We start from the raw sequence: 26,927 nt of genomic DNA, 5'->3' as shown, positions 1-26,927 counted from the left end.
GGTCTTTAGGGAATAGACCGAGTAGGGGAATAGCTGGATCAAATGGTGGTTCCATTCTGAGCTTTCCAAGAAATCTCCATACTGCTTTCCAAATTGGCCACACCAATTTGCAGTCCCACCAGCAATGTACAAGAGTATTCGTTTCCCCACATCCTCACCAGCACTTGTTGTTGTTTGACTTCCTAATGGCTGCCAATCTTACTGGAGTGAGATGGTATCTTAGGGTGGTTTTGATTTGCATTTCTCTGACTGCTAGAGATGATGAGCATTTTTTCATATACTTGTTGATTGATTGTATGTCCTCCTCTGAGAAATTTCTGTTCAGGTCCTTGGTCCATTTGTTGATTGGGTTATTTGTTATCTCATTGTCTAATTTTTTTTAGTTCTTTGTATATTCTGGATATTAGGGATCTGTCTGAAGTGTGAGGAGTAAAGATTTGTTCCCAGGACGTAGGCTCCCTATTTACCTCTCTTATTGTTTCTTTTGCTGAGAAAAAACTTTTTAGTTTGAGTAAGTCCCATTTGTTGATTCTAATTATTAACTGTTGTGCTATGGGTGTCCTATTGAGGAATTTGGAGCCAGACCCCATAGTATGTAGATCATAGCCAACTTTTTCTTCTATCAGATGCCATGTCTCTGATTTAATATCAAGTTCCTTGATCCACTTTGAGTTAACTTTTGTGCATGGCGAGAGAAAGGGATTCAGTTTAATTTTGTTGCATATGGATTTCCAGTTTTCCCAACACCATTTGTTTAAGATGTTATCCTTCTTCCATTGTATGCTTTTAGCCCCTTTATCGAATATAAGATAGTTGTAATTTTGTGGATTGGTTTCTGTGTCCTCTATTCTGTACCATTGGTCCACCCGCCTGTTTTGGTACCAGTACCATGCTGTTTTTGTTACTATTGCTCTGTAGTATAGTTTGAAGTCTGGTATAGCTATACCGCCTGATTCACACTTCCTGCTTAGCATTGTTTTTGCTATTCTGGGTCTTTTATTTTTCCATATGAATTTCATGATTGCTTTCTCTATTTCTACAAGAAATGCCATTGGGATTTTGATTGGCATTGCATTAAACCTATAGAGAACTTTTGGTAATATCGCCATTTTGATGATGTTAGTTCTACCTATCCATGAACAGGGTATATTTTTCCATCTTCTAAGATCTTCTTCTATTTCTCTCTTTAGGGTTCTGTAGTTTTCATTGTATAAATCTTTCACCTCTTTTGTTAGGTTGATTCCCAAGTATTTTATTTTTTTTTTGAGGATATTGTGAATGGGGTGGTTGTCCTCATTTCCATTTCACAGGATTTGTCGCTGATATACAGGAATGCCTTTGATTTATGCGTGTTGATTTTATATCCTGCCACTTTGCTGAATTCATTTATTAGCTCTAATAGTTTCTTTGTAGACCCTTTTGGGTCTGCTAGGTATAGAATCATGTCATCTGCAAATAGTGATAATTTGAGTTCTTCTTTTCCTATTTTTATGCCTTTAATTTCTTTCTTCTGTCTAATTGCTCTGCCCAGTGATTCGAGAACTGTGTTGAACAGAAGTGGTGAGAGAGGGCATCCCTGTCTTGTTCCAGATTTTAGAGGGAATGCCTTCAGTTTTTCTCCATTCAGAATGATGCTAGCCTGAGGCTTAGCATAGATTGCTTTTACAATATTGAGGTATGTTCCTGTTATCCCTAGTTTTTCTAGAGTTTTGAACATAAAGGGATGCTGTACTTTGTTGAATGCTTTTTCTGCATCTATAGAGATGATCATATGGTTCTTATTTTTAAGCCTATTGATGTGGTGAATAATATTTATTGATTTCCATATATTGAACCAACCATGCAGCCCAGGGATAAATCCTACCTGATCATGGTGCACAATTTTTTTGATATGTTTTTGTATCCGGTTCGCCAGAAGTTTATTGAGGATTTTTGCATCTAGGTTCATTAGAGATATTGGTCTGTAGTTTTCTTTCTTTGAAGTGTCTTTGGTTTAGGAATCAGGGTGATGTTGGCCTCATAGAATGAATTTGAAAGTTCTCCCTCTTTTTCTATTTCCTGAAATAGCTTGAAAAGTATTGGTATTAGTTCCTCTTTAAAGGTTTTGTAAAACTCTGCTGTATACCCCTCCGGTCCTGGGCTTTTCTTAGTTTTTAGTCTTTTGATGGTTTCTTCTATTTCCTCAATTAATATTGGTCTGTTCAGGTTGTCAATATCCTCCTGACTCAATCTGGGCAAATCATATGACTTAAGAAATTTATAGATGCCTTCACTATCTTCTATTTTATTGGAGTATAAGGATTCAAAATAATTTCTGATAATCTTCTGTATTTCTGAAATGTCCGTTGTGATATTGCCTTTTTCATCCCGTATGCTAGTAATTTGACTTCTGTCTCTTCTTCTCTTCGTTAACGTGGCTAAGGGTTTGTCGATTTTATTTATTTTTTCAAAGAACCAACTTTTAGTTTTGTCAATTTTTTCAATTGTTTCTTTTGTTTCGATTTCATTAATTTCAGCTCTGATTTTAATTATTTCTTGTCTTCTACTTCTTTTGCTGTTGTTTTGCTCTTCTTTTTTCTAGGATTTTGAGTTGAAGTATTAGATCACTTATTTGTTGGTTTTTTCTTTTTTTAAGGAATGAACTCCAAGCAATAAATTTTCCTCTTAGAACTGCTTTCAATGTGTCCCATAGATTCCGATATGTTGTGTCTGTGTTTTCATTTATCTCTAAGAATTTTTTAATTTCCTCCTTGATGTATTCTATAACCCATTGATCATTCAGTAACCTATTGTTCATTCTCCAAGTGATGCATGATTTTTCCTTACTTGTTTTATCGTTGATTTTCAATTTCATTCCATTATGATCAGATAAGATGCATGGTATTATCTCTACTCCTTTATATTGTCTAAGAGTTGCCCTGTGACATAATATATGATCTATTTTTGAGAAGGATCCATGTAATGCTGAGAAAAAAGTGTAACTGCTTGATCTTGGGTGGTATATTCTATATATGTCAATTAAGTCTAGGTTATTAATTATGTTATTGAGTTCTATGGTTTCCTTATTCAACTTTTGTTTGGAAGATCTGTCCAGTGGTGAGAGAGGTGTGTTGAAGTCTCCCATGATTATTGTATGGTGGTCTATTAGACTCTTGAACTTAAGAAGAGTTTGTTTGATGAACATAGCTGTACCATTGTTTGGGGCATATATATTTATGATTGTTATGTCTTGTTGGTGTATGGTTCCCTTGAGCAGTATGTAGTGTCCCTCTTCATCCCTTTTGATTAACTTTGGCTTGAAATCTATTTTATTTGATATGAGTATGGACATTCCTGCTTTTTTCCGAAGTCCATATGAGTGATGATTTTTCCCAACCTTTTACCTTCAGTCTATGTATGTCTTTTCCTATCAAATGCGTTTCCTGAAGGCAGCATATTGTTGGGTCTTGTTTTGTGATCCATTCTACTAGCCTGTGTCTCTTAATTGGTGAGTTTAAGCCATTAACATTTAGGGTTATTATTGAGATATGGGTTGTTCTTCCAGCCATATTTGTTTATTTATGTAACTAAACATGGTTTGTTTTCCTCTTTGATTATTCCCCCCCCTTTACTGTACTACCTCCCGCTGTTGATTTTCATTGATATTTTCCATTTCCTCTTCCTGTAATATTTTGCCGAGGATGTTTTGAAGAGATGGTTTTCTAGCTGCAAATTCTTTTAACTTTTGTTTATCATGGAAGGTTTTAATTTCATCTTTCATCCTGAAGCTTAATTTTGCTGGATACACAATTCTTGGTTGGAACCCATTTTCTTTCAGTGTTTGAAATATGTTATTCCAGGATCTTCTAGCTTTCAGAGTCTGTGTTGAAAGATCAGCTGTTATCCTGATTGGTTTACCCCTAAATGTAATCTGCTTCCTTTCTCTTGTAGCTTTTAAAATTCTCTCCTTATTCTGTATGTTGGGCATCTTCATTATAATGTGTCTAGGTGTGGATCTCTTATGATTTTGCACATTCAGCATCCTGCAGGCTTCTAGGATTTGGAATTCTGTCTCATTCTTCAAGTCTGGGAAGTTTTCTCGTATTATTTCGTTGAATAGATTGCTCATTCCTTTGGTTTGGACCTCAGTACCATCCTGTATCCCAATGACTCTTAAGTTTGGTCTCTTTATGTTATCCCATATTTCTTGAATGTTCTGCTCATGGTTTCTTAACAGCTTTGCTGAGCTGTCTATGTTCTTCTCCAGTTGAAATACTTTGTCTTCATTGTCTGATGTTCTATCTTCTAAGTGTTCTACTCTGCTGGTAGTATTCTCAATTGAGTTTTTAAGTTGGTTTATTGTTTCCTGCATTTCCAGGATTTCTGTCTGTTTGTTTTTTATAACCTCTATCTCCCTGTATAATTGATCTTTTGCTTCTTGGATTTGTTTATGTAATTCATTGTCGAAGTGGTCGAAGTGGTCTTTCATTGTCTGATTTTGCTGTCTAATGTCTTCCTTGAGACTCCAGATCATCTGAAGCATGTATATTCTGAATTCTTTATCTGACATTCCATCTGCTGCAGATATTACCTCTTCTAAAGTTGAGTTGACCTGCATTGCTTGTGGTCCTTTTTTTCCTAGTCTTTTCATACTGATCACGTTTCTTTCTGCTTGGTGAAACTGTTGTGTTATTGATTTTTCCCCCTATATATTTATATTGCTCTTGTATAGTTGCAAAGTCTCCCTCGCAGGCTTTGGCGGTGGTTCTGCCCCTCCTCCAATTGGGGCAATGTGCCAACCATGCCAGCAGGCCACTGTGCCTGTACTTTTGGTGGGCCTGTTCTTTCAGTGGTCACAGGTCCGCCTACCTTGCAGGCGTGAACAGCGGCTCTGCCCCTCCGCTGGCCGCTAGGCCTGTTCTGTCTGTCGGTTGCAGGTCTGTCTACGTAACAGGCGCTGGTGGTGGCTCTGCCCCTCCCCCAACCGGGGCGATGTGTCTTGCGGGCCACTGGGCCTGTTTTGTCAGTGGTCACGGTTCCGCCTACCTTGCAGGCGTGGGGGTGGCTCTGCCGCTCCGTGGGTCACTGAGCCTGATCTGCTGGTGAGTCGCAGGTCTGCCTAACTTGCAGGCGCCCGGCGGCTCTGCCCCTCCTCCAACTGGGGCGATGTGTCTGGCGGGCCACTGGGCCTGTTTTGTTGGTGGTGACGGTTCCGCCTACCTTGCAGGCGCATGGGGCAGCTGTGCCCCTCCGCAGGTTGTTGGGCCTGACCTGCCGGTGGGTCGCAGGTCTGCCTACCTTGCAGGCTCGGGGGTGGCTCTGCCACTCTGTGGATTGCTGTGCCTGTTCTGCTGGTGGATCGCGGGTCCGCCTATCTTGCAGGCGCCCGGCGGCTCTGCCCCTCCCCCAACCGGGGCGATGTGTCTGGTGGGCCACTGGGCCTGTTTTGTCTGTGGTTACGGTTCCACCTACCTTGCACTTGCGTGGAGCAGGTGTGCCCCTCCGAGAGTTGCTGGGCCTGACCTGCCGGTGGGTGGCAAGTGCACCTACCTTGCAGGCGCGGGGGTGGCTCTACCGCTCCGCGGGTTGCTGGGCCTGATCTGCTGGTGAGTCGCAGGTCTGCCTACCTTGCAGGCGCCCGGCGGCTCTAGGCCTCTCTTTTTTTTTTCTTTATATATATAGTTTAAATTATAGTAATTGGCCTTACAGTACTTTCTGATCAATTAATTTTTTCATTGACTATATAAAGAAATGATAGAATGTATATTGTTTCACAGCAACCAATAATCCTAATAGGTTTATTTACAATTTTTCTAATAACTTACCTGATCTGAAATATAAGTAAAAACACTCTTATTTTTTCTAAATATATCCACACACATGATACATCTTATTCTATGTACTGTATAATTTTTTTCAAGAATAGTTTTGCTTGAATATTCAAGATTAAGCTGCTTTGTTCCAGTCATATTATACTTGTCAGGCTTATTAGACTAAAGCTAGCACAGAAAATAATAATTGGAATATTTTCCAAAGAAACAGAGCAGAATAATTCAGTACCTTCTGAAATTTATGCATTAATAATCAGAACCTTCAGATAAACTGCCTTCACTGAAATTTCTTTACATATATTTACAAAAACTAGGCCTTATTTATTAAAAAAAGAACTCATTTGCAACGTTGATCTTGCCCTGAACACCTGTATAAATATAAATAAGACAATTTTTTCTCTTGAGCCTTGCAAGTCCTAAAGTGAGTCAAGTGCCCAGTGTAAATACAATAAGGATGGACCTGGGATGCTCACATACAATTCAAATTGAATACCAACATAAAATTTCATTTCCTCTAAATTTTCTGATTCACAGAAGGGGAAAGAATGTTAGCAGTAAAGCCGCTAGGAATGTTCCTGCCACAGAAGAGGCCATTCTTATCACAATTCACACATTTCAGCTACCTTTTATCCTATAAAGTTCCTTTTGACATAAATGAAAACTCTGCTTCTTTTCAGCTTTATGGGAAGCTAAAATGAGAGCCTCTATTTCTAGCCTTGACCAGAAAGTCAAAAGAGAATACGTACTCTATTATTCCAGCATTATTCACCATGAAAATAGTCAAGATGAAGCACACATTAGCCGGAGTGAAATGACATGAGAGAAAATTAGGATTCACTCATTGGTCATATTATATCTCCTAGAATACAAACGAAGGTTATAGCCTTGAACACATCATTTTCAAGAAGCAATTTTTACACTCTGGAGAGTGCTAACTCTAGTGATCTATTTTCATTCTATTTCATTCCAACTTTAGAAAAATGCATGTTCAGTAGGACCAATGTTAATTAATAATATCTATTTTGCTCTCAATGTATATTCATTAAATATAAAACCTAGAGTCAAAAAGAAGAGAATCTAGTGTCAATCAATATCTTGTAACACATTATTTGTATATGTTGCTAAAATCAACTACATGGATAGCAAGTACTTTGGCAATAGGATTTACTTTAGAATATTTTCTTGTGAAGTTTAATCTCCTTACAATAAGTCTGTACTTATTGCTCTAACAAATGTGTGTGTGTGTGTGTGTGTGTGTGTGTGTGTGTGTATGTGTGTGTTTGTGTGTGTAAAATTCCTGCACTTTGCTAAGGCTTTGGAAATATAAAGGGACTAAATTTTTATTTTGACAGCAAGCACACAAGTGCATACATGCTCAAACACATTCAAAGAGAACTGAGATAAGAAAATGTTAAAAACAATATAAATATAGCTCAGTTTGCCTGGCATGTGTGAGGCACAGGGTTTGATTCTCAGCACTGCGTATAAGTAAATAAAGATCCATTGACAACTAAAAATAATTTTTAAAAAATCAATATAAATATATAGTAACAGAACACAGAGGAAGTAGCAACTACAGACTTACAGGTGAAAAATTTCTCATGAAAAGTGACATCATATATAGATCTCATGAATAAGAATATATTGCATAATCATAAGGTGAAATAAATTTTATGAACAAACTGGAGGTGTGGAAATTAATAAGGATGCTATGAATTGTGAGTGGCTTATTATTAATAGTATTTAAAGAATGGTGACATCAACATAATTGGGCATTTTCCCATTAAGTGTTTAATGAGGATAACATTGTTACAGAAGAAAGTAATCTGTAAAGAGGACAGAAAACTAATTTGAAAGGGGGAGTGGCAAACCAGGAATATTAGGTCAAGTTGGGGTTTTGAGACAAGACTTGAATGACATTGAGAGACTGATTGCTTGGGACAAGAACCAGATCAATCAATAAAAAGGAATAAAAAAAAGAAACATCACTAAGCTAAAGGGAATTTTCCTTCTGTATACTTTTCTCTATTGGATGTTTTTCAGTGTCTGTTTGAGAAAAAAAAATTGAAAGAAGACTCAAAATATATGTGCAATCATTGCAAAAAGTCTGCAGGTCCTGCACTTTAGATGCAGGTTGAAGATAAATGGAAGAAACTAAGGATTAAAACATACAATCAATCAACAAGTACATGAAAAAATTCTCACCATATCTAGCAGTCAGAGAAATGCAAATCAAAACCACCCTAAGATACCATCTCACTCCAGTAAGATTGGCAGCCATTATGAAATCAAACAACAGCAAGTGCTGGAGAGGATGTGGGGAAAAGGGTACACTGGTACATTGCTGGTGGGACTGCAAACTGGTATGGCCAATCTGAAAAGCAGTATGGAGATTCCTGGGAAAGCTGGGAATGGAACCACCATTTCACCCAGCTATTGCCCCTCTGGGACTATTCCCTGAAGACCTTAAAAGAGCGTACTACAGGGATACTGCTACATAGATGTTCATAGCAGCACAATTCACAATTGCTAGACTGTGGAACCAACCTAGTTGCCCTTCAATAGATGAATGGATAAAAAAAAAATGTGGCATTTATACACCATGGAGTATTACGCAGCACGAAAAAATGACAAAACCATGGAATTTGCAGGGAAATGGATGGCACTAGAACAGATTATGCTTAGTGAAGCTAGCCAATCCCTAAAAAACAAATACCAAATGTCTTCTTTGATATAATGAGAACAACAAAGATCAGAGCAGGGAGGAAGAGCAGGAAGAAAAGATTAACACTAAACAGATATATGAGGTGGGAGGGAAAGGGAGAAAAAAGGAATTTGCATGGTAATGGAGGGAGACCCTCATTGTTATACAAAATTACATATAAGAGGATGTGAGGGGAATGGGAAAATTAACAAGGAGAGAAATGAATTACAGTAGATGGGGCAGAGAGAGAAGATGGGAGGGGAGGGGAGGGGAGGGGGGATAGTAGAGGATAGGAAAGGTAGCAGAATACAACAATCACTAATAGGGCATTATGTAAAAATGTGGATGTGTAACCTATGTGATTCTGTAATCTGTATTTGGGGTAAAATTGGGAGTTCATAACCATCTTGAATCTAATGTATGAAATATGATATGTCAAGAGCTTTATAATGTTTTGAACAACCATTAAAAAAATTAAAAAAAAAACGTTGAGTCTCAAATTAGGATTGCTAAATAGAGCCAGGAACTTGTAACCTCAGATTTTTTATCCAAATTGGAAGAAATGCCTGATCACTGGGTCTTTAAGACTGATTATTTCATGTGCAGTATATACAAGATCGATTCTATGACTTCAGATAACAGCTTAAAAAAATTACAAAACCTAACCTAAGCTACAATGGTCCATTTAGCCTTGAAAAGTTTCTGCTCAGTATCTGATTTCATAATTATAATATTTTATTTTGCACCTGATCTTACAATAACATTTTTATGTGTTTTATTTTGCAATTATTTATGAAAAATATTCTTTGAAGTTTAGCAGTAAAGCTGTATAAACTATGGCTATACAATTGAGATGACTGAAATTCATCACAAGCATATAATTATAGAATATTGTCCATGTATTTCAATCTCTTCCATAACCAATGTTTTTTGAAGTGATTATAATGAGAACAAATTTCACTGATTTGAATTTGTCTCTCTTCCCTAATAAGTTTTAAGGAGTATGTGTTAATAAACATTTCTTTAAATGAATTTTCTTTCTTTTTTTATATTGTTATTCCATGTTGTATTTTTTTATATGAAGAAATTTAAAGGTTCAAATAGTAAAGCATTTTTGCATTTTAAAATGCATTAAAACTTCAACAAAAGAACATGTAATCTTTATATTGTTTGATATTGCTCAGTTTTAATTAAATATCTTGTATTCACACTAGGAAGACTACACCTAGTAAGTAAAAGAATGGTTTTCTAGTTATTAACATAAATAAATAAATGCACATGACATGTGTCCCAGTTCACATTTGCAAAGCTCCAGCAAAGCAGTTCAATCAGTTTGGAAGATTTTTCACCTGTTTATTTTTAGCTGTGATATCTCTGCTTAATCAGTGCAGTGATTAAAATAGGAATAAACAACATTGAAGTCTTGCTTTTAAAAGTCAGGATTAAAAATCAACATTGAATTAAGTGCTAAGTTACAGGCTCTGACCTGGGTGTGTGGAGTGTCTGCATTTCAGGAATCAACCAGTCTGAATAGATATGATAGGAGCATTTGAAGAGGATTAAATGGGAGGGGGAACTGGTGATATGTTATTTTATTTTTTTCCAACTTTATTCAGCTATAAATAATAATAAAAAATTGCAAGTATTAATGTATACAACATGATGTTTGGATACATATGTATTGGAAAATGATTGTATATTTTTTCACATATTTATAATTGTGCATGTATGTTTGCTGAGAATGCTTAAGATCTAACTTCAAAGCAATTTTCAAGTACAAAATATGTCATTATTAACTATACTTATCTTGCAGGGCATTTGATCTCTTAAACTGAAAGTTTGTGTCCTTTGCACAACATATCTTCATTTCTTTTATCCACCTGGGCCCATGTCTGCTATATGAAGAAGAGTGGAAGAGTAGAAAGTTCAAAAGAAAAAAGGCTGATGAGTAGCTTGATGAGTGCTTTCACTTTTCAAAGACTCCTGGGTGGAATGAGTAGCCTTGGAAGGAAGAGAAGCCCATCACTGATGTCACAAGCACCTGAGATGTTAACAGGAAGAGCAATGTTCAGATTCCAAAATAGACTTTTCAGGTACATACAAAAGGGACAAAGAAAATGTTCTGTAAGGGTTTTCATATTTCTTAACATAATAGAATGTCTCAAAATATCAAAGCTCAGAGTCTTATTTAAGAGGGACAAGTATGGATTAATTCCATAATATATGATAAAAAAATCTGAATTTTTTCCTAATATAATAGCTCATAAATCAGAACTAAATAAAGAAAGATATGGGTGGGGAAGAGACTATTTGGGCTAAGTATATATGAGATAATTTTGTGTATTACAATATCAGAAGCCTTAGTTTAGGATAAATACTGCAGAATACACAGAGATTTTATGAGAAGGAAGAAGAAATTAATTCAATCCTTGTCAAATTACTGTGCATTTTCTAGTAGAAGAAAGGAGGTGATAAATTCTGTAGAACTCAGGAGGTGATTAGTCCATGTAGTAATGAACTACTTGAAAAATGGCTACCATTAGCTATAATCTACTTGGAGAGAGTGATAAAACATCATAAAAATATTGATAACTGGTGAATCTAGCTGAAGGATGAATAGAAGTTCTTTGCATAATCTGAGTGACACTGCAGCTGAAAGTTTGCAATTATTTCAAAATACATTTCCCCAATATATTCAGGGATATTAATTGAGTTTACATTTAATGGTTAGGTAATATTTTAGTCTTCTAATTTCTAGACATATCTCATTTCTCCTTTTATGATTCTCCTTTAATGTTTGCAGCATGTGCAGTTCCACCTGAATCTATGAGAATTTGAATTTGTTCATATCATGACCTCCCCTGGGGATTTTCTTTCTTCTTATTCTAAGTCATTCTAGTGTTTGAGTGGGTTAAATCTCTATTATATAAATAAATTGAACTGCTTAACAAATGCTTACTGACATTATCTTTGTGAAGTATATATTACACTTTGCTCATTTTATTGTTTCCCCTTCATCTTTTAAAATTGATTTATAAACTTATACCTGCATATTTTGTCATATTTATTATGACATATATTATATGAATTAGAATTATTTTCCTCTTAAAGACCTAGTCATGTTCATACCCCTAAAATGAACATTTCAGCATCAGTTCTCTAAGAAAATCATCTAATATAATAATAGTGCTATTAACTTAGATACTTAATAATACAATTACATTTAACATTCAATTAAATAGTCTAAAATATGCCAATTGTTCCTATAATGTCATATAGTTTTTCCTCATGCATATCCAGAATTGCATTTTCTCAAATAGGTAGGCCATTTTACTTTCTTTAGTGTTAAACAGTTTCTAAAAATTGTAGAAACTGACAAGTTAATTCTAAAAGTTTTATGAAAGTATAAAGAATCTTGAAAACCAGGTATTTTGAAAAAGAGAACCCTGGCTGGAGGTTGGAGGTGGAGTTTATATAATCAGATTGTGAAGGAAAAAAAATAATACTTCAATAAATAAAGTAGATTAGAATCGTCTTTTTTTTCCCCTCCTTTGTTCTTCACCAAATGAAGAAAAAAAAAAGAAATTCTAAAATTCAATGAACAAAAGACCCACAAAAGCCAAAGCCATCCTGAGCAGAAGCAGCAAAGCTTAGGCATCACAAAACCTGATTTTAAATTATATCATAGAGCCATAATAAATAAAGTAGCATGCAGCTGGCATAAACAAAATATCTAGATGAACCAGACGTCATAGAAACTACAGCGACAAATTTATACATCTACAGTCATGTGATTCTTGACAAAGGTACCAAAAGCATAAATTGGAGAAAAGACAGCATTTTTAACAAGCAGTCCTGAGAAGACTGGATAAACATATGTTGAAAAAAGAAACTAGATCCTTATCTCTCCCTTTGAAAGTAAAATCAAAAGGGACCAAAGACTTAACACTAAATCCTGAGACTTAGCAACTTTTAAAGGAAAAATAGGACAATTGCTTCAACACACAGGCACAGACAAAGACTTCCTGAATAAGACACATATGTCTCAGAAAATAAGGGATCAATGAATGGAATGGTATCAAATTGAAAAGCTTCTGCACAGCCAGTGAAACAACAGCGTTGAGAGACAACTAATGCATTGGGAGAAAACATTTGCTAGCTACTACTTCAAAAGAAGGATGATCCAATAACAAGTTCCACAAAAAACTAAATCTTCCATCAGAAAATTAACTGAATGCACACTTTGGAAAAGAAGAAGTATAAATGATAGACAATTATATGAAATAAATTTCAATAATTCTAACCATCAGGAAAATGTAAATTAAAACTACACTGAGGTTCCATCTCAACCCAATTAGAATGGGTGACATCAGGAAAAAATTAATAAATGCTGGTGAGAATGTGGGGAAAAAAATCCTTAACCACCATTGGTGGGAATGTAAATTGGTATAGTAACTATGGAAATCAGTATGAAGATTCCTCAGAAGCCTAAAAATAGAACTACCATAAACTTCACTATTTCACTCATAGTATTTCTCCAAAAGAGTTAAATTTACCTTATTTTAGATATACTATCCTACTCATGTTTATAGTAGCAAAGATTCTAAGAACCAAATTATGAAATTAGCCTGTTTGTTCATAAAGAGATGACTGGATAAAGAAATGTGGAATATATGTACAATGAAGTTTTATTCAGTCATAAAGAAGAACCAAATTATGTTATTTTCAGGAACATGGATGAAACCAGAGATCATAGTATCAAGCAAAATGAGACAGACTCAAAGAAAAAAATTATGGTTCATTTTCTCCTCCCTGTAGAAAATAGAAGGAAAAATAAGTAACAACAAAAAAGGTAAGCTCTATAAAATTAGAAGACAGACTAGTATGATAGGTGAAGGGAAATGTGGGGTAAAGATTGGAGAGTAAAATTGATCCAGTTATATTTTATGCCTAAAAAATAGTACAGAGCTATAAAATATAAAATGTTGTTGATCTATATAATTAACTTTTTATATGTTAGTTTATATAAGTTTATCTTTAAAGAGTCAAAATTGACAACACACCCAAAAACTGATAACCATTGATCCAGATTTATTTATATTCACAGTGATTGTTCATTATTTAATAAAATTATTCATGATTGTATTTTCTATTTGATGTAATATTGCATAATAATTAAAAACTATTTCCTAGAAAATCATCTTGAAAATTACCAAAATCTTAGGTACAAAAGGCAGTATACAGTTTTTATCTGCCTTATGATTAATTGATTCAAATTTTATGGCAACAAAGAAGAGCAGAATCAATTTATCACCTCATAGTCATAGTTATCGATGAGTTGTCAGTGTATGTATTTCATACTTTTTAAAATATTATTGTTCACTTCCCTAACTCTCCACTACTCAAATACATTTAACATCTCCTTGTATGCCAGAAGAGAAAGCATTTATATTTTTAACAAAGGACATCATTTTATCATAGATAATCTATGGTTTAAAACTACGCAAAATCTTCTAGTTGTATTTTTATTCTCTAATCACAAGTCTTCACATTTTCTATCACTGCATTTGACTTAAACTTCAAGAAAACAGCAAAGGATGTAGTGATAATGGCTGACCAATCAATCAGGACATAGAAATAAATCTAGTGAGAAAAAAAAATTACAGGGAATGTGTGACACCATTTTCCTGTCCTTTCTAAAAGTTCTGTTAGAATTAATTGAGTGTGTGCCTTGTCTGGATTTCATTCAATTTCCCTAAACCTCCTAATGAATTGTCAGTGAATAACCTCTATAAAGTTAATTCAAAGATGGTTGTGCACCCTCATAATCTGTTGTCTTTAATTTAAGGGCACTCTTAACACAGTGTCTTTAGATTGATAATAGACCTTGCTATGTGATTTTTGCCTATGGTGCATAATCAGACAATTATTTATTATTTAATAAAAGTATTTGAGATATAGTGTATTTATAAGAAATATTTAAAATTGCTTTTTATTATAGTGGCCTTTCATTTTATTGTTTTTAAGTGTTTCCCTGACTCTATAGTGTAAAAAAAAAAAACTTCAATATTATTTTGCTTAAATTAATTTTGAGGTATAATGGGTTTATTCAGTTATGAGAAAAAGAGTTTTTGTTAATTTTGAATCATTTTTTAAATTTATTTTTTAAGATTAGAATATTTTATGACAAACCTTAGACTAAATGAAATATGATTTAGATTATATTTGTCATACATGACAAAAAAAATAATAATATATATAGAATCAATTTTAAAGTTCTATCATTAGATTAAGCCATTTTGATTATTTTATTACATACACAAAAACCCCTTCACTTACTTAGGAATCCAACTTTTCATGATTATTTGTTATGTTTACTGGATTGAGCATAAAAATGGAAGTGAAATTTCTTTCAGAAATTTATAAATTAAAATCATTTTCAGTAAGTAATATTTCACTACTTTAAAGGTGTCTAATTTTGCATTTCTTATTAATAGATATGAAAAATATAAAGAAATAAAGTGGAGTGGAGTTAATTTTTTAAGTAGGAACATTTAAAATTTGTATTTCCACAAAAGATATCCACATAACTACTTTTGAATATTGGTCATTACTCAAATACCAACGAGATATACTGGTGAAACATATATATATATGTATATATATATTTCTCTCCCCACCCCCCCCAAAAATAGGCCTTTTACTCACTAAAACTAGTGACTGTGGCATGTAGATATGCTTCAATGTTTGAACTGCCAAAAGGTAAAGATTAATAAGGAAAAACTGCATATTTGTTTTGATTCCAGCCATGTAGCATGGGTTTGGTAACACTAACTCTTGATATTGGTAATAATAATTCTTCACAGACTTTCTCTCTCTCTCTCTTTCTCTCTCTCTCTCTCACACACACACACACACACACACACACACACACAGCCACACACACACACATGATTTATCAGGAAAAATGGTGTAGAAACCAAGAAAGTGAGAAAGGGGGACTTTACTGGGATTTAATTCTGGACATTCAAAGAAGATCAGGGACCCAGGAGGCTGGATATAGCAAAATAAAAAAGAAAACCCCAGTGCCATTGCTGGTCTGACTGTGTGATCCACACCTGACTCCCTCTTACCTCCACTCCAAGCAAAAATATTGGAGGGATAAGCCAATTAAAGAAAGTTGAATTTAAAGGAGGCTTGAGGCATGTCTGCATACAGTGAGAATGGAGATCAAAGACATTTCCTGACTAACCTCAAATGCATGCTTCAAATTACCAGAAGGAAAACAATAACAGACAAACAAAACAGGGAAGAATATAAGCAAATAAGGGAAAGAAGTAAGTTTTACATTAACACTATTTCTTGTGTTATGCAGAAGACATATGTCTTAGGTGAGGAATCACAGTCAGGATTAAGGACCCTCATAGAGGCAAAAATTGAAAAGAGAAAATCCAGGAATGGAAGAAGTCACAGAAGAGGTGGTACTTATACGTACAGTGTAACATGCAGCTAATGCCTAAACTAAACATGCAGAGAACAGGGAATGTTGTGGGGTAAGAAAAAAGAATCAGAGATATAGAATAGCCTGAAGACTGATACCTGAGCAGAGATTTTAGCCACTCCAGGTCCTAGGAGAGAAGACTAAAGTTCTACTTAGATGAGGATGGTAAAAATTTTGGAATTTGCAGTGAAACACTAGGAGTGTGATAATTTGTGAGTAAGAATGATAAACTTGGCATAAAGGTTAGATATATATCACAAGACTAAACACATAAACAAAATAATAAGCTGCCTTTAAATCTTTAATACAAAACTTACATAACATCAAAGAAGCCTACAGTAATTATACTGCCTACTGAATCAAAACTCTACATTCTTCATAGGAAGATAACAGAATATAGAATCCCCACAATATATAATTTATAAAGGTCAGTATGTAAAGAGAAAATATTCAACATAAATAGAAACAAAGAGGACCCTAATGTTGGATTTAAACAGAAAAAAATTTTATAATAACTCACATAAATATATAAAGAATATAATAAGGCATAATAAAAGAAATGATAAATATATGAGGAATGTCATAAAATATGTGAAAAGTCAAAGAGATGAAATACTAAAACTAGAAGCAAAAAATTTAAAAAATCTGAAATAAAAATACGAAACAGTAGATTGGATATAAAACATAAAAACATAAATCTGAAGACAATGTAATTAAATTATCCCAATTTGAGCCCAGAGACAAACTGATATTTTGATAAATCTACCCAGTCTTGAACTATGGAATAATATCTCTTGTCTCAAATCACATGTATTTGAAATTTCCAAAATGAAGAACAAACAGTCGCAAAAATAATAATTTTTAAATGTTTATGTAATTTTAAAATTTGATGAAAAACAATTTACAGAACTAAGAAGGCCAACAAATTCCTAGAAGAATAAACATGACTGTATCTGGGTATTAGAGAAAAACAGCTGAAAACCACAATTATGAACAGAAACATAAAAGCACCTAGAGAAGCATGTACATTATATATAGGGCAACAAACATAAGAATAATGATTGAGTCTTAAGACACTGTGGCACAACTGTGGAGGCTAAAGCAGGATCCAGAGTTCAAAGCCAGCTTCAGCTACTAAGTGAGTTCCTAACAAACTCAGTGAAACCCTGTCTCTAAATAATATATAAAAATGGGCTGTGGTTTTAGCTCAGTGGGTAAGCACCAGTGGGTTTAATTCCTGGTACCAGCCCCCCACCCCAAGAAAAATATAATGATGGACTTATTATTTAAAAATAATAGAATCCACAACACAAGCAACAATATAAAATGCTATAAGGAAACTAAAATGGTCAGGTTAACATGTTTCTATAGTCATTAAAATATCTTTCAAAAAATGAAAGTTAAATAGAATATTTTCAGATATACAATAGCTAAGAAAATTTGTGCATATATGAATAAACTGCCAGTTATATATCAAAGATTGCCAAACTTCACAAAAATGTATAAACCAACCATAAACTTTTGCATTTCAATAAATCATGGTAGCTGTTTTTCAAAGACAATTATACAGAAAAATGTTGAGAGCTAAAGGATGACAAAAGATAAAGGATACAAACACATGCCTCAGGTGAAATGAAATCAATTTAGTAGTGTTATTACAGGTAAAGGGCAGAATTTCATAATGATGAAAGACCATTTAATCACAAACTCAAGAAAGATAATTGGATATACACCTAATAGTTGCATAAAATAATTTTAAAAATAGACAAAAGTAGAAAGAAATTTAACAATGTAGGTTTTAAATTTCTACTCCCAGTAAGAATTGAACAAGGAGATAAAAAATTACAAGGATAGATAATTTAATATTAGCATCATATTTTCCTAAGACTAAGAATATTAATAATAAACTATGACCAATAGAATAAACCCTGTAAAATGATTATAATTTTTCATTATAAAACATTTGTTTTTACAAAAAATTAAGAGTATCATTTTTTTCAAAAATTGCTTAAACAGAAATACTGTATATCTTTTTTTGGGTGGGGGTACCAGGGACTGAATTCAGTGGTACTCAATCACTGAGCCACATTCCCAGCTCTATTTCTTATTTTATTTAGAGACAAAATCTCACTGAGTTGCTTAGCTCCTCACCTTTACTGAGGCTGGCATTGAACATGAGATCTTCCTGCCTTAGCCTCCCGAGCCTCAAACCTGTGATCACAGGTGTGTACCACAACACCCGGCTACAATGTATATCTTTTTATCATACATTTGCAGAGTCACTATTTGCCTACTAATCTTGAACTCATCTTTGTCCCTTTGTTTTTAATGTTTGTTTCTCAATATGATAATTTATTATAATCACATTCCTAGAAAACTCTGAATTTGAAATAAGAGTATTTACTGTATGAATTAAGCTAAGTATATATTCAATTGCATTTTATAAAAATATTTATTTTTTAGTTTTTTTTAGGTGGACACAATATCTTTATTTTATTTTATACGGTGCTGAGAATCGCACCCAGTGCCTCACGCATGCCAGGCGGGTGTGCTACCAGTTCAGCCAAATTCCCAAGCTTCAATTGCATATTGAGAGTGACTTCAAATACCTCATATACTTAGTGTAAAACTTTGACAGTTTTAGAGTACCTTCTTCACACCATTTCCATAAATACCAACAGTTCAGTTCTGTGGTCCTTAATTGTTTAAGATTTGCTCAGGACAAACTTCAAAAGGTTTGTGTGAGTATAGTTGAAACATTTTTATCTGGAACAAAAGTCTTTGTTCTTTGGGAACAGAAAACATAATAATTCCTAAACAAAAGCAGCAAGCTTGCATACATTATTAATTGAGAATAATTCTAGTGTCAAGTTAGGCACCATAGAATTTATTAGTGATTTAATCTTAGTCAGGAGCAGTCGTGTACACCTGTAATCCCCACTACTTGGAAGGCTGAGGCAGTAGGATTACAAGATTATGGACAGCCTTGGCAACTTAGCAGACCCTTCTCAAAATGATAATTGTTTAAAAACAGGAACTGGGGATCTTGCTCATAGGAAGAATCTCCTGGTTTTAATTTCAAGTAATTAACACACACACACACACACACACACACACATAGACACACACACACACATGCACACACACACTCTAAAACAAAACAAAAGAATTCAGTGCATTAGATAATAAATTAAAATATGTCTATTTTACTCTGAACAGAAGTTTCATGTTTGGTAGGCCTTTCCCATATTTGGCCAGAATAATAGTATTTTGTTTATTTTACACAGGAAAAAGTTGTTTAAGAAGTGGTGAGGTTTTCTTATTCCTCCTTCTACGGTTTCACATTTCAGGTTTTCCATTTTCACACTCATTAATAATACTACACAGGAATACAATGAACATTAAAATGAAGTCAGAAACTTATAATTAATATGCAAAACATTAATGTGCTATGTTAGTGCATTGATTAAATGCTAGTGGTATAGAAGAGTTATAAATTTTCTGAGGTACAAATAGCTAATATATTCAAAGTCTTAAAATTCTTATTTTAACTTTAAGAATTTCCATTTCATTAATTTAGATTTATATACAGTAATTTATAATATACAAATATTTTTTTAGTACAAAATCTTCACAGATATGTTTGTGCACACATGTATGTGTATATGTGTGTAAAATTGGAAAGAAACAAAACAAAAATTTTAACATATATCATAGCTTATTGCAACATTTTAACAATATGCAAAAATGTAGCATTATCTGAGAAAGGCAGGAAAAAAGTATAAGAAACAGAAAACTCACAATTTTAAAGAATATATTCAGTAAATAGAATTAATATTTAAATATTTTAATGTTTTGTGGTATGATTGTAGTTATCTTAATATTTTCATCCTTTTTAAAAATTCACTGCACATGGTTTTTCATAGGTAATATATATTGTTTTATAGTGATATATTTTATAGTTATAAAATAATAATGACAAAAATAATATCTGATGTTCTTGTGTGTAAATGTTTTCCCCATTATTCCCTCTAAACACTTCTAGAGGCAGTACTACTTCTGATATTTCAATTCCCTTTCTTCCTTTCTTCCCTCCTTCCTTCCTTCTTCCTTCCTAATGAGTAATAGTGGATCTGACCCTTTCCAATTTGAAGGAGAAGAGAATATTGTAATATTAGAAATAGTTCAATACTACTGAAACCAGTGACGCTGTGATGAAAATTTACACATATAATTTGGTAGTCATACTAATAATATTCTGCCACTTAATATTGTTAAAATAGTTTCACAGTAATTTATATTCTAACAATAAATAAAACAAAAAAATGTTCATTTAATTTTTAGAATCAGGTGTATGTAGGAGTACTGCAAATCCTAATTCAGACCAAATTGGCTTTGTCTTATTTTTAAATTCTACATACTACTTTAAAATAATTTCTATTAGGAATAGTGATTATTCTTAGTAGAAATCATTTTAAAGTATGTGATATTTGAGACAATATGGGAAAATGACAGGGTGTGAATGCATTTAGGGAACCTAGAAAGTATTGAGAATAAGGAGGGAAAATTACAAGAACAGCAAAAACAAACATCATTTGCTGAGAATGTCTGAATTTGCTGTTGCATATAATGGGGAAAGTGAATGTATTTATGGTTAATGTTATCTAATTTTTTTGTTTTGTTTTCCATAGTATTATCTCTCAGAATACTGACTAATAAATACCCACCACCCCAAAAAAGTTTTGAAATACCAACTAAATATTATTTTTGAGAAAACAAATGATGTTAAACATTTGAGGAAAGGAAAAAAAACCATTTGGGTCTAAAGCAGATTCAAGTACACAAATTCTAGAAGAAAATAATGAAAGATAGAACACAGTAATGGGAATATTCCATGACTATAATTTTTATAATCTTACCATTCTGTGGGAAAATACTAGCTAGGAAGAATGAGGATGGGTTTTCTTTAGTGATACCCCAAGGAAGAGATTCTGGAAAAGGGATCAGTTATTCCAGATTTGGTGCTATATCAGTTATGTCTGGAAAACTAGCATCTTTTCATACAATAAATATGATCTGTGGACATGATGAAGAAATAGATAGGTGCATGGAAGAAGTAATATTTCATGCTAAATAGAACCAAGGATTAGGGATACATAGAACATAGGTGGGAACATGTGAGACCATTGAACACTTAATTCTATTTAAGTAACTTTAGATTGATTTTCTATAAAATTACAAGAGATAGGTATTATTAAAAAACTGTTTTATAATAATAAACTGTGTATTTAAAGTAGTTAGACAAGAGGTGTTTTAGTGCTTCATTGTGAAGAAATAATATCTGAGAGGAAAATATGCAAATCACAATGATTTTTACCCATGATACAATATAAATAAATGGCAAAACATTACACTATATGCCATAAATTAGGACACTTATTATGTCATTTAAAAAAAAAGAAAGAAAAAGTGGGTAATATGTTTTTGAGAATTTAAAATTAAAATATTAGTTTAGTGTGCTGAAATGCAGTGGTTGGTCTGGTAAAATGGTAATGCAGTACTGTCAATAAGAGTAATGGTAGTAAATATTAGAAGACTGGTTCAACTTTAATTGCGGATTTTTAAAAAAATGAATGCATATTATTTATTCAATTAATATGTCAGAAGTAATGGTAAATTATTTACTTATGCTGGTCTTTTTTATTTTTGCATTACAATTCCTACACCATTGTACTATAATTTATCATATCTCTGATTACAGTTTCTCTTCAGATCGTATAAATCTTTCGCCTTTTACACGCAGATTTTTTTTTAATAGAACTCAGTGTGAAACAAATCTTTGTAGACTACACTTTTTTTGTTCTGAGGAATTGGGAATTGAACTCAGGGGCACATGATGACTGAGCCACATCCCCAGGCCTATTATGTATTTATTTAGGAAGAAGGTCTCACTGAGTTGCTTAGCACCTTGCTTTTGCTGAGGCTGACATTGAACTCATAATCCTCCTGCCTAAACGTCTGGAGCTGCTAGGATTACAGGCTGCACCACCGGACCCAGCCTTTATAGACTATCTTGGGAGTCTGGATATAAAGGGTTATAATGTTTAGTATTTTCGTCATGTGTTTTGAGTTTTAACCAATTAACATATAAAGAAAATTTTGAAATATGATGCATTCACAAATAAAAAGTTGCTGCTACATGTACTGCACCATAAATAATGACATTCTAAAACCTTCATAAAAATATTTTATTTAGATTCTAAAAAGTAACATAATATACCATTAAAATCATCAGTTTTCCCTTAGTAAATTTGAGGCTTTATTTCAGTCTTTGATTTCTCCTCTGCCTGATACTTATACACATCAAAGTGCCATATCTTAAAAGCCTAAGACAAAATTCCCAGTCATTCCAATATATTATATATGCTTTAGGGATATATTAGTATTTACTGCATGTATCATCATGAGAGAGCATGAAAGAATGATGTGAATTTTGATACCCAATCAAATACAAACAAGACTGTACCCTTTCTCCCATTTCATATCTGTTACCTGTGCTTCACATTGTTTTCAGTGACAACAAAATCTATTATAACCAAATATACGGCACTTGATCAATGAAAAACACCCCTTTTATATTTTCTGACTATAGTCATAATTATTTCAGTTATGGAATAATGGAAGTTTCTGAAGTAAATCTATGAGGACTTCAGAACTCACTCTGTAACAGAGATCCTATTATATTCTTATGGTGGATACTGTATGCAGGTCATTGACCACCACACTCCCTGTCCTGAACAAAATAGTTCTAAATACATATGTTCAAATTAAAATGTAACAGTCAATTAAATTGATATAAAAATTTAAGGAATATTAACATTTTCTTTCAAGATTTAGTGCTATATCAGTTATGTCTGGAAAGCTAGCATCTCTTCATACAATAAATGAGATTTAGCAAGCATATATTTAAATCAGAATGAAATTCTGCCCAATTCTTAATACTGGACATATAACTTGATTGTTGATCCATAATAAAGAAAAGTTCTTTAGGATCTTGTTCTAATGTAACAAATAATATCATGCAGACTGGGTATGTAGGTCAGATGTAGAGCACTTACTTAGCTTATGCTAGGCCCTGGATTTTAATGCAAGCATGCATGCACACCTGTATGCGCATGCACACACACATACACACAAAAAGTACATGTAAAGATTCTTCAACAAAAGAGTAAAATCACTTGCCAAACTTCTTGCTAAATTTTATTCACTTCTGTCTTATTCAATATTATTATTCTGCATAAAAATTTCAATGAAATGTCTTTGTTCAAATAGAAGAGGAACTAGATGGCAGTTGTGACTTTGAAATTGTTTTGAGTAAGAAATAAAGGATTCTCTTGTTACATAAAAGATTATTAGTAAATCTATGATACATTAGATTAGGCATTTTTCCTCTGCTTTTAATCCCACCTTCTTAAATGTGTTTACATGAACATTTTTACTGAATCCTCCTGCCCACATCAGCAGATTCTTACAAAAGCCTAGAAAATAGCAGAATCTTAGAATAAAAGAAATTTTAATGGCAATTGATTTAATATAACAAAAATATGAGGGTTAGAAAACTAAATCACATAAATTCTATACCATTTCAAATGCCACAATCAGGATAAAATCTTGTAAGTTGCATATTTGTGGGTGTTCATACATGTAAAGGTTAAATTTGCTGTTGTCATTTTGTTTATTCTTTAATTGCTTCTTTTATATTTATGATGAAACTGTAGTTTCTATTCAGACTATTTGTTATTCCAACTTTACATAATTTTATATCACCTGTGAATAAATGTTTTGTTTTTAATTTTCTGTGTTACCTAGTATGTACAAAAAACAGAAACCAAACTATAAAATTATACAAAATATAATATAAGAAATATAATTTCTTTCATTAGAAACTACCTGTCTCTTTCCAGTCCTGGTGTGTGGTGAATTTGGCAGGTGTAACTTTACAAGGCATAATGCCTCCAGTGCAGTAGATTCTGAAGGATAAATGCTTAGTTTACCAGGACAACCAGCAGCAATATGGTCACAGACACTGTCTTTGTGATGTTCGAGAGGTTCAGTTTTTACTAGAATTCTTGTGTTTCTCTACGTTCTGGGTCAAGGGCTCTGTTAGCTTCTGTATAGGCATATAACTAATGAAGCTAAAAGTAATGAGAACAGGGTAGGCTAGGGTGAATAAGCTCCTAATAACAAAGGCTCCGAAGTGGTTAGTATCCCACTTCTACAGTGAACTACATATGTAGTAAGGGCAGATGTACCTGGTTCTACACCAAAACTGAGAAAGAATTGGGTGTCTTATTTTGTTGAAGACTTTTTTCATATATGTAGATTTTACATGGAAAAAATAAAAAGTGAACATATATGTTTGGCTTAATTATTCTCATTAAATGAAAATTCTCATAATCATAATGAGTTTTCTATTTTTGGCTTATTTTCTGTTTGTTGAGGTTAAAAAGACAAACAAATTACACATCTTAAATTTGTTCATGGGTTTAAAAAATGTCACTTGGCTAAAACAAATGATAAAACATGTTATGAAAAGTAACAAAACAGATTTGTCACCTACTTTTAGTAATCATTTGTAAGAGATTATACAATTTATTAAAAATAAGGAAAGTAGTACCTAAAGATTTAAAAAATATTGTGTATTTTAAGTTGTTCATGTAGCAATGTGGTCAACATAAAAATTAATCAACTCATTGTTCAGAAGGAAGCATTTTTGTTTTCAACTAAAATCAAATGCTTGTAGTAGTGCCTAAACAGTCTTGAGATTATGAGTATTTCTTTTTATCAGTGGCTATTTTTCTGTATCTGTGAGTCTCCAAGGATGAAACTATTTCTGTAGTAAGGCCCTGTGATCTGAATGTGTCCTTTATACACTGCCTTAGAAAAAGAATCCTAAGGCAATTTCAAGTCCTTAGACACAAATGTCTGCTTGTTGAACTGGAAACATCTTCACGTTAGTTAATAACTATGGTGTGAAGAGTGATGTTAAATGAGGGATGCTGGAGGATGCCATATGACTAACCTGAGGAGAAATAACAGAGAAAAAAGCAGCCAGTGAACTGAAGGGTCAAGTGAGATGACCTATGGGACCAGAGGAGATATATCAAAAGAAGTGGAAAAATGGGCTTCTGGAAAGGGAGGCTGCATTTGAAAAGCATATTGTTCACACAAATAAAGAAGTAGACCATCATTTAAGCAATTTCACAGAATAAATGCATCTCTGGTTTAATATAGAAAGCTATAACTTTGTGCTATCAGGTACTCTTTTATTTTTTTTTTATTTTGGGATTATTCTAATGTATTCACCTGGTATCAGTGAGTCTATAGTCCAATTATTAGAATTCCATCTAAGATTTTTGTTCAAGAATCAAGAAAAATAAATATATGGTCTGTGTATAATGTTAGTATTTATGCTTACTTACATGCTTATTCTCAGAATTGGGTAAAGCCTCAGCACTGGGAATAAATCAAATATAATCAGGTGAAATAATGAATTGTCCTGAGTATAGAATAGAATTAATAAAATTGATAAGATATGAAAGATAGGTTGTGCCACTAAAGAAAAAATAAATAAGAATGAATTGAAAAAATAGGTAATACCTGAAAGAAAGAGAAAGATCTTTTTAAACACAAAAGGAAGACATGAGGAAGTGAGTTATACATTTTCAATTACCATTTGTTATTGGTTGCTGATGAGAAACCATTCATGTTGCTGCTATTAACATAAAGGTATACTTCCCTAAAGATAGTGTCTTCTTTTGCCTTCTTTTGTCTTTTCTTCTTCATTCTGCCTTTAAACTTTTAGTCTGGATTATAGTCAGGAAGTAGTTTAGTCTGATATTAAGATATGAAAGCATCTAGAAATAATTTATTTCTCACACAGAACATGCTATTCTTACGATGAACTAGTCATCTATAGATACCACTATATTTTAATAATGTTATGATATACTAAAATTGTGATTTGTTTTTCTTATATAGCAGACAGTTATCATAATTTTAAATAACATTTCAAGGAAAGTGTTCTTTAAAATGAATAGAATCAATTCATATGTCATGATTAACACTGAACCAAGGCCACACATGAGCTATATTATTTTGATTCTTTTTTCAGATAGTGATATAAAATAGGCGTGTGAATACATCACATTCCACATACTACCTTTCTGAAATAATCTGCAAGAGCATGCTTTTCAAACATCATATTTAAGAAATTTTTTTCTGAATAATTATTAGTTGTGTGGAAAATAAATAAACAGCTATCACTTTCAAGTTTTGGAATTCTCATATCAAAGTCCTTACCTTGCCTACATATTGTGTGTCTGTACCTGTGTACTCTTCCAACAAGAAGAACTGATTTGACATCCAGCCACACTTGGTGCGATGAAGCATTTTACCATCATCTTTTGTCAAGCTCACTATCCTCTGGCTGGGTAAGTAACTGCTACTGTTTTCTTGTAATGGGATGGTGTCAACTGTGTGCAAGATGTAGGTCCAGATGAATAATGGTAGTTAATGGTAACTCCTCATTATCTGCTACTTCAGAAGGATGTCAAATTCAATGTATTGTCTGTATCTCCTGAAGAGGATTGGAGAAAATGGTTTTACTAAGCTGTGTTACACTTTCACACAACCTGTAGACTAAAAATCTATTCTGATTGCTATTTAAGTTTATATATAATTTTTCTATTATAAAGCAGTGAGCCACCATTAAAAACTCATATAATACATAGATAATTAGGGAGATATGGATATCTTCTGATATATACATATGGATAACTAAAGTAAACTAAATACAATCTAAATGAATTCAGAGATATGGGCCTAGCACAGCAGAAAAGAGAATGGAGAC

The 26,927-nt window shown here is 33.1% G+C and overlaps 1 pseudogene; it reads right to left on the bottom strand.

The window, feature by feature from the left end:
* The window catches only part of LOC143410010 (cadherin-9-like), a 104,158-nt pseudogene extending 77,553 nt beyond the window's left edge, over window positions 1-26,605 (bottom strand).
* Between the last annotated feature and the right edge of the window lie 322 nt (window positions 26,606-26,927).

The sequence above is a fragment of the Callospermophilus lateralis genome, chromosome 11 (genome assembly GCF_048772815.1).
Source record: "Callospermophilus lateralis isolate mCalLat2 chromosome 11, mCalLat2.hap1, whole genome shotgun sequence".
Classification (NCBI taxonomy): domain Eukaryota; kingdom Metazoa; phylum Chordata; class Mammalia; order Rodentia; family Sciuridae; genus Callospermophilus; species Callospermophilus lateralis.
Note: the sequence above shows the minus strand (reverse complement) of the source record. Positions and strands in the feature narration are given on the sequence as shown.